Source organism: Zootermopsis nevadensis, unplaced genomic scaffold, assembly GCF_977971745.1.
Source record: "Zootermopsis nevadensis isolate Lab colony 2312 unplaced genomic scaffold, Znev_1.0 Znev_ptg000015l, whole genome shotgun sequence".
In the NCBI taxonomy this organism is placed as follows: Eukaryota; Metazoa; Arthropoda; class Insecta; order Blattodea; family Termopsidae; genus Zootermopsis; species Zootermopsis nevadensis.
This window is the reverse complement of record NW_028259147.1, coordinates 4,831,461-4,843,478: the sequence shown is the minus strand read 5'-3', so window position 1 is coordinate 4,843,478 and position 12,018 is coordinate 4,831,461. Positions and strand designations below refer to the sequence as shown.

The window sequence follows — 12,018 nt, the reverse complement described above, 5'->3', positions numbered from 1 at the left end:
CCAAGTTGCTTGAGTTAACTTACTGAAAACAATTAGACGTATTATTTATTCATAAACTAATCTAAGGATTCAATCTTTAATAATATTTATTAGTTTTATAACTGGTTTTTATGACTGATTAAACCACAGTATTTCCTTTGTTTGTGTCCTTATCATGAATGTAAAGCGTTATAAGAAAATTTGGAAACACAACAAATCAATAAATTAGGTAATAGAGATAGTTGTTCAACGAGAAACAATTATGAGGTGTGCAGATCTACAGTATCAGCATATTACGCAACATAACGTTCCTACATTATTGTACCGCGATTATACTTAAAATAATTTAGCTAATACGTGTTTGGAATAGAATAAATTAAATGCGTATTAACGGGAATATTCCTGGGTTCCTATAGATTTATAAGGTTATACAGCACAATGGTGCTAATACTGAGTGAACAGCGCATTTGGAAGCCGACTGTCCAAATTCTCAAATCGCCGAGTCGAAGTTCCGACTGAAGTAAAACGCTTTTCTCATTAGTTAAACTGGATTGTGCTAGAATGAGGGTTACCTCCTCTGTACCGGGGGCAGGCAAATACTTTTGCTCGAAAGTCGAATGGGGACTGCTTCCAAGATTACATGTGTGGTTGAAATTGTTAATAAGCGTACTGGCTCTAACTGAAGAAATACCTAAATATCTGAAAATATCTTTATTAATAATTAAATTCGGACACAATATAGGAACATCGCAGAAGCTATTCTCAAGATAGAAAGACGTAAAGAAAGTTTCAAAAGATTTAAATAATCCATTCTAATCTTCATAATCAAGGGATTAGTATTTCTACTTCGTAATCGTTAGGTCCCGGATTAAAATATCTACCTGGAGACCAACCATAATGACTGAGGGTCTTCCTTGTCTTCCTCAGTCCCTCCAGGCAAATTCGGGAAAGGTACCTATGAATTAGTCAACGATTATTTACTTGCACATAGTTTACAATTCATAATTTACTAGTCACCCTGACAACTTATGCTGTCAACTGCTGTGAAGGCCCAGAAATCGATAAAGAAAGTTCTCGACAACCAAATTACACACCACGTGAAACTCAACTGGGCCAGACGATACACTCTTGCTCTAATGGGCAGACAATTTCTCCAAGTAATTTACATTATCTTGAATTCTGTACCTTAAAGGCAAAAGTCGTACATCACTGTCCTCAAAAAAGGGTTACGCCTCATAATTCCCACACAAATGAGTCAAGTTTTAAGATAGTTTCAAATCCGCACCCATAAAAGTATCGTACCAGATCCACTGCACATTTTGCCGCGTTCGACCACCAACCATCGCCGAAAGTACAGTCTGTGGACACGGCTGTGACGACAGGAGAGTTAACACGAAGAAGCCAACCAGTCTCGTTCGCTCGATCGGCAACGACAGATAGTTTCCTAATACATACCACACACAGACGCATTATGGGCAAATCATGTCCGTCCGCTTCTTTGTGAATCCCCCATATTTATTTATCTGCGAGACCACAAAGCAGATTTCGTTTAAATTTGATATTCAGACATGTGTACGAAATCTGTCGGCAGAGTTTTATTTTTATTTTCAAAGGTGCAATACAGATTACATTACTAGAAACTTAGACCCTGCACATTTCATAAAAATAAATAACACAACGTACTTCTCACGAAGATATGAGATTTTCGTATAAAGATTTTCAGATGCAATTTATTTTTAATGAATATTTAAAAAATTATCCTCTAAATTAGATTAAGGTCACATCATTTCAGTTATAATTAAAAAATACCTTTGAATATATTTTGTTAGACTATCGTAGGAATTTTTGCAAAAATTGCGTCTAGAAATTTATTTATAAATAATATAATTCATTTATATTTTTTGCTAGCTGTATTATGCATGATGATATTTTTAACAAATTGAGGATAATTTCTTGTCGGAATTATTTGTGCGGATTTTCTCTCGCTTATGCGTGTCCTCAAATATCTTTTTTCCAGACATTCCAACCACATTTGTAACTGTGAATCATCTTTTTTTATAGAATATCTGATACTTGAATTACCCCCACTACATTTTGACGGAACGGGTTCCTAATTTGATGGACACGGCCATCAGTTCTCCATGCAGTCAATACCATCAAGAGTTGAAGCTGAAATAACCTCTACCTTTACCACATCCGGTGCGTTCCTAATTTGATACCTTTCGAAGACGAGCAGTGCCTTGCCCCATCCGGTATGTTTTTATATCCGTAATGGTGGGAAGTTTCAGAATAGTAATCAAATTTCGTGTTCCTCGTCAACTTTATAGGTTAGTATTAATAGTATAAAGCTGTTCACGTATATGAAAATAAACATTGTAATTGATTTAAAAACATCTATTTTTTTTGTACACCAACTTTTGCCTCCAGCAAAATTATTTATTGTTATCGGCCTACATCTTGTGTTTCGACACAGTTCCAGTATTGTCATCTTACAGTCAGTGATTACGATAATGAAATTTCAGGGTTCATAACATAAAACTCCTAGACTTTTTAGTCAAACCTATGTACCTTGGAGCCAAAGACATGATTTTACTTGTGAATCTCTCTACTAAACTGAAGCTAATAGAATTTTATGGTAGAAAGTGACAAGGATACGACATTAAATTGGCAAAAGTTGTAATTTGCCTCCTTTATAAAGTAAAACATAGGTAATAAAGACCAAAATTTCCAGAATCATAACGGTTGAAATGAAAGTTATTAGACGAATCCCAGAAAGACCATAAAAGGAACTGAGATGTGGGATTAATTGAATAATGACTCTGGAATAGCCAGAATTTGTTATTCCAGAAACAAATGGACAAAATGCATGAAGACATAAATTAATTATAAAGTACAAAACGAGTGGAAAGGGATAACAAATATGACCGTTCAGGATATTTGAATTACAGAGACAGGAATGAAAAACAAATGTTTCGACCTCTTGGAAAACATTATTATTTTTTAAGATAACTCTATTCCCTTCCCACAACCTATACAAGACTCGTCTTCCGGATATTTTCCTGTCCTCTTCTCGATCTTTAAAATGCCCTCTTTTCAATATAATTCTTCACAAAATTTCTATAGAACTTTCATGTTTCCTCCAGTCGAACTACATGTCCAATCCATTCTAAACTGGCTTCACTGTACTAACAGAACCAGCTTACTTGTATAAACTTACAAAGTTATTGTTTATATAGCTTATCCAGAACCCTGCAAATGCATTCCTAGATGCTGAGGGCATACACAGTTGCTACATAAAAGTGATTGTAGGAAGACGTGAATTAGAATAAACAAACCCTATAATTACGGATCGTAAAAATCTTAATACGGCTGTCTCAGAATCTGCCTCGGGCGGCTGTAGTCGTTAGAAAAACCTTCTCACTGTTTTAGAAACTCCGGAGTCAACGGTCTCTCCTGTGGCGATGTGTAAAACTCTGACTGAAAATAGTTCTTGGTATCTGAGACTCGACTTATATACTTTATCTGAACATCTATCTATCTAGAGCACAATTCAAGACACGTAGAAATTAAGTATCATTTTATACATACAACACTATCGCCCTTCAACTAGTCTTTTATTTTTCGTCTCTAGGAGACCATAATTGGTGCTATATAGCGTACAAAACTATCATGTCTTCCGCTACATTGCCGTATAATTAACAGTCTAATGCATAAATCGATCACCAAGAAGAGTTGTATCTATAAATAATAGAAGAAATATCTGATGAAACATCCTTTCGCACTTTCGGTTCCATTTACTTTAGGCGAAAGGAAAAAAAAATATTTGTAAGCTTGTCGCGATAAGAAAAAGCAATTCTCTTACATTTCAATTGAGAAAGATAGAAGAAACCCCACGTGCTTTCTGTAATTAATATATCATTGTAGACAAAGTTCTCCTGTAACAACTGGTTCGAACCCCATTAGTAACATGGGTGTTATCCTAGATGTTCTACGTTATTCTCTGATTGTGTAACCAAAGAGTCTTGCCGCAAGTCTAAATAAGAATCTCGCGAGCCTCTACAGTATATAAGGCCACAGATAAGATCACTAATAGGATAATATTACATATTTATTTTAACAATACATAAAATAATGGTGATACTGAACCTACTTTAAGACTGGTAGGAAGAATTTTGAGGATTCTTTCTTCCATTGGATATGCTATCATCAGAGTAGGAGAGTCATGAATCTTGACGCAACATGAAAAGCGTGTCAAGGAGGAGGTGGAACACTGTGACTGATTGAACTTCCTGCGGAAGCAAGATTTCCCGCGGCAAGGGAAATTAAACCGTTACTTTTATGGCTCATTGTCATGTGCCAGACGTCACTGCTGTTAGGAGCTATACACACCTACTCTCGAGGCATTTAATCACATTTTAAATACTGGTGTAAACATAATTATTAATAAAATAAATTTTTACATTAAGATCGAATTATATGAACAGAAATTTTCATGTTGGAACGAATGCGAGAATTAAAATAATATCTAAAAAAATTCTGGGCATAAATTATCAAAACGTGATTTGGGAGACTTACGCACAGGTTTATAGCGTACAATAAAATAATAAAGATAATATTAAAGAAGGAGGTGCTAAGCGTAGATAGGAGGACACTATTAATATGTAGGCTTTTCGTAAAGAGAGACTGTGAGGATGCAGTTGACTCAAGACAGAAATCAGTGGCAGGCTCTTGCGAATATAGCAAATGTTCTGTTGTCGCGACGCCTGGCGTAGGTTTTCCTGGATCGTGTCCAACGTGATCCCGAGGATCACCTGCGGTTAATATGGCGCCCTCTGGCTTCGTCGTTATGAGTGTCCATGCGAGGCTTGGCATCATGGCATTCATCTGTCCCAAATACATCGTCTTCTTTTGTTGTCGGGTTAACAGCGTCGTTTTCAGTGACATCATTGCATCTTCGGTGGCGTCGGTTTGTTAACATCCGTCAAAATGTTTCCCGACTCATATATTTGCTTCATTTACAGTTTGGAGTCCATGTCTCTACGCCTAGCGTCGCGACGTTCAGCGTCAGTCTTCCGGCGCCTTGTCTGATGGCATCCCAATCATTATATTAGCTAAGTATTGCTTCTTCTTGTGGTGACGGGACGACTGTTGTGCCGAAGCTCGGCGTCGATTTGTCAAAATTATTGCACATGGCGTTCCCAGGTTTCTGTTGGTTTTATATGCGATCTAAAATCGGAGTAGCGACGCTCGGCGTCTGTTTCACAGCTTCGTCAGATGTTCTTCTGAGGCTCAACTTCGTTGTTTGGCATCATTTTTTGCTCCTTCACGAATTGGCGTCGCGAGGTTTTGCGGAGGTTTGCAAGCATATCTTATGCCATCCAGAGGCTATTTTTGTGAAATTCGGAATTCTGAGTCCTTGCGTGTCGGATCGCGCTCTAGGCTAGTCTTCGCTAAGAATGGCGTCTAAAGTCGGTGTCGGGATAATTGGCGTTAGGGCGCTGCTTGTCGGTTTACCAGCTTCGTTGCTTGGTTCTTGGCCTAGTTTGGTTTTCAGAGTCGGCGTCATTTCCCCAGTTTCGTGTCTTGTGGTTTCCCATGCTCATGTTTGCTCCTGACTGTATCTTGAGTCGACATCGCGACGCTCGGCGTCGATCTTCCAATGTCTTCTCTTGCGTCGTCAGAAAACTCATGTAGACTATACGGGAAACAATAAATATTGAATTCATATAAATTCAGGAAATAAATGTGATTGTCTTCTGGGATGTTACACGGAGCTTGCCGAATCGATCAGCATCCTGATAATGGAAGCAGTAAACTCCTCCGAAACATCGATCATTATCTACCTGACTATACGATGAAACACTTCAGACGACAGTCCATATTCATACTTGTCGCCCTGAGACACTCAAATCCTGACAAATCCAGAAAACATAAAACGAAATGTTAATATATTCCTAAATTGGATGAGGGATATTACTATATCCTAATTAACAGGGTTGAAAAAGGTTTATTTGATTCACTTTGTTCAAGACAACGTTCAATGCCGATGTTTTGTAAACACAGTAATAATCCTTACGATGTTATAGGAGGAAAGAATTTATTATCAAGCGGAATAACTGCCAATTAACTGCTCAAGGAAGACCACAAAGACAGTGAAGTTAAGAATTTGTCCTTGTGAACTGCTATTCTTAGAAGGCTCGCGTGACGTACGCGATTACAGTAGCTTCTTCAGGACATGCACATTTTCTTACATCTCACGAAGCAAAGAGTCTAATGAGCTGTGAGGTAAAGTCGGGAATGTCGGGGGAACATACAAACACGTGAGCACGCGTTCGACAGTCAATCAAATAAAGTTCAGCTACACGATCATTCGGTGGAACGCTTTGAACTAGTCGACAGTTCGACTTCAGACACAATGAAGCACGCATATTGAATCTTGCACTACGTCTCGCCAATTACAATTACTGTTTGCAACAGGTGGTTATGTGTAAATTAATAGTATCTGCTGGACATATGAAGATCCAAATATGTTATAGTTGATACTAAGATAAATTTGTTAATGCTGTGTAAGAAACTGATTACTGTTTACAATGAGAATCGTACGAAACTCATTAATACAAAATGCAGTTACTAGCTGATAAAGCAGGTGTTACAGTCTCAAGACAGTGTGCCATGGAATATTTCGTTCAGATTTTAAGATCAGTTTAATAACTATTAAAAAAAATACTCTTCCAGTGAGTCGGCAATTAAATGTGCCCGAGTTATTCAGACAGGCGATAAGTCTGTGAAAATAAGTGATCGTCAGCTATTCAGTGAATGAGTTAGTCGCCGGACACACGAGGCCGTCTATAACGAAGGAACAAACACCCAGCTAGAGAGATTCAGGAAAATTACGGATAAGCGTACAGAAACACAAGGAAATGAACGGTAGAGCACAGTATAAGATATGTATCAGTTGATGAAACCCGAAGTAATTCGTAAGCTACTCAGAAAGTCATCCCTCTGCTCAATTACAGACTTCAAAGGTGTGAAGCACCTCACCCTCTAAAAACTTCTCACCAATCTCTCTTCCTTTGTTCTTACCCTAATATTTTCATTAACATTCCCTCCCTCTTAAAATAAAATAAAATTCTGTTGCATCGCGATTGGCCTATATCAAAAGTCACGTGAACGAATGAGAAGAGTTTTGAGGACCTGCGGAGATGTATTATTGAAAAGAGGGAAGTTTGTTGAAAATGAGAGAGAAGAGACAAGAAGGGGAAGTTTTGTGTTTAAAGTTGGTGTGACTGCTGCTGTTACTGTGTGCGTTCATAAAGTGTTCAACTCCGCGGGTGGTTTTCTACGTCATTTATTATTCTCGGTTGATGAGATGGTCTATGGAGTAAGGCTAAACATGGCGGCAGGGTCTGATAATACGAGTCCTTTACTGCAACAGTGTCTCAAGTAAGACATTGCACTCTTCTGTAGAGAAATGGGCCCCCTACACCGCTATTGCGGTACTAAAACCTTGAAATAGCTCAAGCAACTTCTAGTCTGCGTTTAGAATTTCGACCTGACGGACATCCTTCATCAAAACACTATTCTTTTTCATTCTTTCATGGGAGATGTGTCAATGTAATCAATTTAATCATTTCGTGGATATTTAGTTACTATTTATAGTTTTAATTAATATGGTACAATTAATTTACAAGTAGTTTTAATGCTGTGTTTATCATTCCACATATTTCTTCACAACTACCAATTTTATGATTATTTTTTCTTTAACAAAGTGTATATAAACGCATTATGGGTCGTGTCTGTAGGTCGGTCGGTCAGTCAGTCAGCCCGTCCGTCCACTTCATTACACTCGAGAACCACTGGACGAATTGGGATAAAATTTGATGCAGACCTCAAAATCGTACTTGTGAACATCCTAAGAGCGCTGATAACAGAATGAGGGATGGGCAAATTCGTGACGAATACACTGAGACAAAAGTAAGAACTATCGAACAAGGCTGATATAATAATTCCAAATGCGCTTTGCAAAGAATGCACTAGGATATTATGTGTACAGATTCCAAGTTCGTTTACGTCACAATCAACTTTGTAAGAAATGACACATCCTTGTTAACAAAACACTACTGAAAACTGTGATTACGGCTGGCATATAAAATCTAGAGTTTAATGCAATATCCGTACCACGGAGCAGACCTTGTAGTCCGCCATCCCCATGCAAAGTTTTGCCTTTTTCGAAGTAGAAAGTACGCGAAAAACTCCATATTTGTCATTCCATCACCAGATTTTGATTTAATTTTTATTCTTTATTAGGATATAACTCAATTATGTCTTCTGGGATGCTGATGCTGAAAGGTGCCTGCTGTCTTCACCATCAGGGCGATTATTTCGTCCTGATTGTGGAGGCAACAAACGCTTCTGAAACGTCGGTGAACGTATACCAGACTACACAGTGTAGAATCCGAGAAGACAGACTTCTTCATTCTCGCCGCTGTGAGAACCCAAGATGTCACTTTGGACGTAAATTGCTGCTGTATTTATACGGACGTGGAGTTGAATCAGTAATATTCATCTAAATTCTACCCTGTGTAAAACAAATTATTCAGGTTTTGGTGTCTTTGTGTGTATAAATGTTATATATTTCGTGGATTCTGGCTAAAACTTGTTTTAAAGCATCTTACTTAATTTGTTTGGATAACGTGTTCGAGGATCTTAACAAAATTCCAAGAACTTTAGACCAAATGTTGATAAATCTTACAGATAAGTTATGGCACTTTTGCAGGAACATGTTTAAGCATAGGAGGAGTACTGTAAAGAGCGAGGGCCCGTACACACACATTCACTCACAGAGACTTTCCTTAGAAAATGAGGGTGTGAGAGAAGAAAGGGGGGGGGTGAAAACTTGAGCAATGTATTATATTAAACCTGCCAAATTTTGCACCAACCCCACACCACTCGCCATTTTCATACACATCTCTCACACCCCATCATTCTTACATGCGAACCTGTCATGAAATTTCCATCTTCGCGCCGTCTCGGTTCTTCAAGAAGTTTTCTCCCCTCCCTTTACCCCGCTCTTATTTCATTCACGCCAACTGAACCTGACAAGATTTGCATCATCGTTCCTTCCATCCTTTCTCTTGGGTCTTTCATCTTCAAGTTAATCAACCCGTATTCTTAGGAGAAAGCAGGAGAGGAAGACAGTTTTACCAGGATGTGATACCAAGTCATAAGTACAAAATCCCTGAGGGTGTCATTTTCTCTGAAGGTCCCTAAGGTACATGCAATAACTCATTGGAATGTGAAGATAAGAGGCAATATATTGCCAGACACAGGAAATTTCTCTACAGGACACCATTCCATCCAATCATTGCGTCACACTGAATTAACGCTCTGCAAAACTTTGAGACAAAAGACCACATAACAAGCAATAAAGGTCAATATTCCTTCATTAACCAAAGGAGGACAATTGAATCTGTCAATACTACAACAGTACATTATTCTCACGTGATTCTTTCAAAAGTTTAATAATCTAGCGATTATAAATTATTGTTAATATTAATATTAAAATAAATAGCACGTTGCCGAGATAATGTATAAACAACTTCATAATTTGGAAATGTAATGATTTATTCTTCGGTTAATTTTAAACAATACATTAAAATGCAAATTAATGGAAACAGTCAAAGTCTGTTTTAAGATTCTAATATTTGCCTGAAAGGATTGATAAAAATCACGAAAACCTCAGGCAGAATTTTCGATTTACGTACTGAGATTTAAAATCGGAATCTTCTGCATACGAAGCAGGAGTCCTGGAAAGGCTATTAATTCTTTAATTACCTTCGTCGCCTGATTTTATAAAACCATTGTTGTAAGTTTGGTCTAAATTTGATTTAGTTTTAAAAATAAAGTTCTACAAACTGAAATACGCTCTTGGATTGGTCGCAGGACAATAAATATCGAGTGCGAAAACAGATTTTGAAGTGTGATTGTTAGTGTTAATAGGACGGAAATGAACAAAACAGAAAAAAAGTTATTTGAAAAGTTAACAGTGAATTAAATAACGATCTTTGCTATAAAAAACTATAATCTATATTTATTTAGGCCAAGGGACACGCCCGCTGTCTAAAGTCTCAAAATGGTGGAATTTTAGAACGTTGCCGTTCTACCAGTGATAGGAATAAAAAGGCGAATGTAGTAAACTAATTAGCCCGTGTCTATCAGAGTTTAGCGCTCAGTTGAAGCAATAATAAACTGGAGCGGACTCTGGATTTGGCAAACTGGACGCTACAACTATACAGTAAAGGTGGCTCCCATGAACCCCAAAGGTCAAGCTTTGTCGGGCGACCACTGGCTACTTGGGAGGGTTTCAACCCCTTGCGGCAGTCAAACTTGTTCCAATGTATTGTTAAAATCAGGACTTCTGAGGACTCCTACAGCCGGTTTAACCAGCCCCTATGTCCTACAAGACACGGGCTACTGGCCTTCCAGTGTCTTCCAGTCCGACGCATAAACCAGCTCACCGAAACATCTGAAGACTCATAGGTAAGATCAGCTTCCTTGTCTCATTTTACAGTGCTCTGCTTGTTTTCTTGATTCTCATTAGTCTTTCTATTTCCGAAACTCCTACTTTTTCCTTCTCCAGCTCTTTATTGTCTTTCCTCTCCCATCCTCTCGTTTTTCTCGCTCTTCCGTATTTTCCCTACTTCCCTACTTTGTTGCTATTTCGTTCTTCTCATTGTAATCTGTTTTTATTTTTTATGACATCATTACTTCTTCTTTTCATTATTTGTATTTCGGTTTATTTCTTTCTCCTTTCGTCCTCTTCCTTTTCTCCAGCTTCATTTCTCTTTCTGTCTTTCTCTCGTTCTCCTTATTTTCTTCATATTTAATTATTTATACATTATTTAATTTTTATATATCTACTTATTTAACTGATTTCTTGATAAATTTTCATATCGAAATATTCCCTGTGTCACGCTTAGCTGTTCCTTATTTAAGTGATCACAAATTGTGGTTATAAATCGATTATACAGTTTTGAAAATAAATCATTTAATGGACGAAACTATACGAACAAACTCATACATGTATGTGAAAAATCTAAGTTTCTGAATCCAGATAAACTTCGTAAAGTTTTTCGAAAAGAATGTTAATAGAATTTGACATCTGGGCACACTCATAACAAAGTTGACACTCGTACACTTACACGTTTCACAAATACAGAATTGACACACCGCCCCGTTCTGTATACACTATTAAATTTAATCCGTTAGATGCTAAATAATGATAAAAACAGTTCTCTTTCCATATAAATCTTAAGGAAGCATTATTTAATGATGGTGTATGGAGGTAGCACATGCAAAGTTTCATACTTTTTTAATTTCTAGCTAGATAAAGGCGAATGATCATCTTGACAGCCTGGCAGCTTAATACGCAGTAGACAGGAGGTTGGGTGGGACTCAAGGTTTGGATGTGGAGGCCAATAAATAAAACTGAGATTTGAGGTTCTCAGGGTGGTGAAAATTAGGATTGTGGTCTTCTAGGTTTTGATGTCGTTACCAGCAGTTCGGAGGAACTAGACGTCTCGTCAAAAGTTTTGTTACTACCTAGAAGACTACGATGAGTCAAAACCCACAAGACACAATCCAAAATACAACAAAATACTGCCCCTGGAACAAAACCCGAAATGTCCATTCCTTAACAATAAAATTACTGCTTAATCTCTTCAGTTTTAGAATATACAGGCTAGAATCTCAACTTCATGGCGAGGTGTGATATAGAGGTGACCAAGGCCTGGGAGTCAGGAAGTCTTGGAAAGTTGAGAACAACTTGGCCTAACTTAGTGCAGGAGAATAGTTGATGTAACTGGGTCAATTCTGATAGGTACGTCTACCAGACTGGAAGGCATTTGATTCTCTTTGATGCAGTAACCAAGTTATGTCAGCCCAGTCTGTCTCATAATTTGTCTAATTGGTCAGACATATTTTTGGGTATTAGGTGTATATTGAATACATCAATATTTTTAATGAATAAAATTCGTAATT

The 12,018-nt window shown here is 37.6% G+C and overlaps 1 protein-coding gene and 1 long non-coding RNA gene across 7 annotated transcripts in view; one reads left to right on the top strand and one right to left on the bottom strand.

Moving 5' to 3' along the window:
- dati (zinc finger protein datilografo) overlaps positions 1-12,018 on the bottom strand; it is a 592,807-nt gene that overhangs the window by 487,110 nt on the left and 93,679 nt on the right. The window lies entirely within an intron of this gene.
- The window catches only part of LOC110839393 (uncharacterized), a 79,800-nt gene continuing 78,148 nt past the window's right edge, over positions 10,367-12,018 (top strand). Inside the window, exon 1 of the long non-coding RNA XR_015535239.1 lies at positions 10,367-10,518. This is a non-coding gene — a long non-coding RNA (uncharacterized LOC110839393). The remainder of the gene's footprint in view (positions 10,519-12,018) is intronic.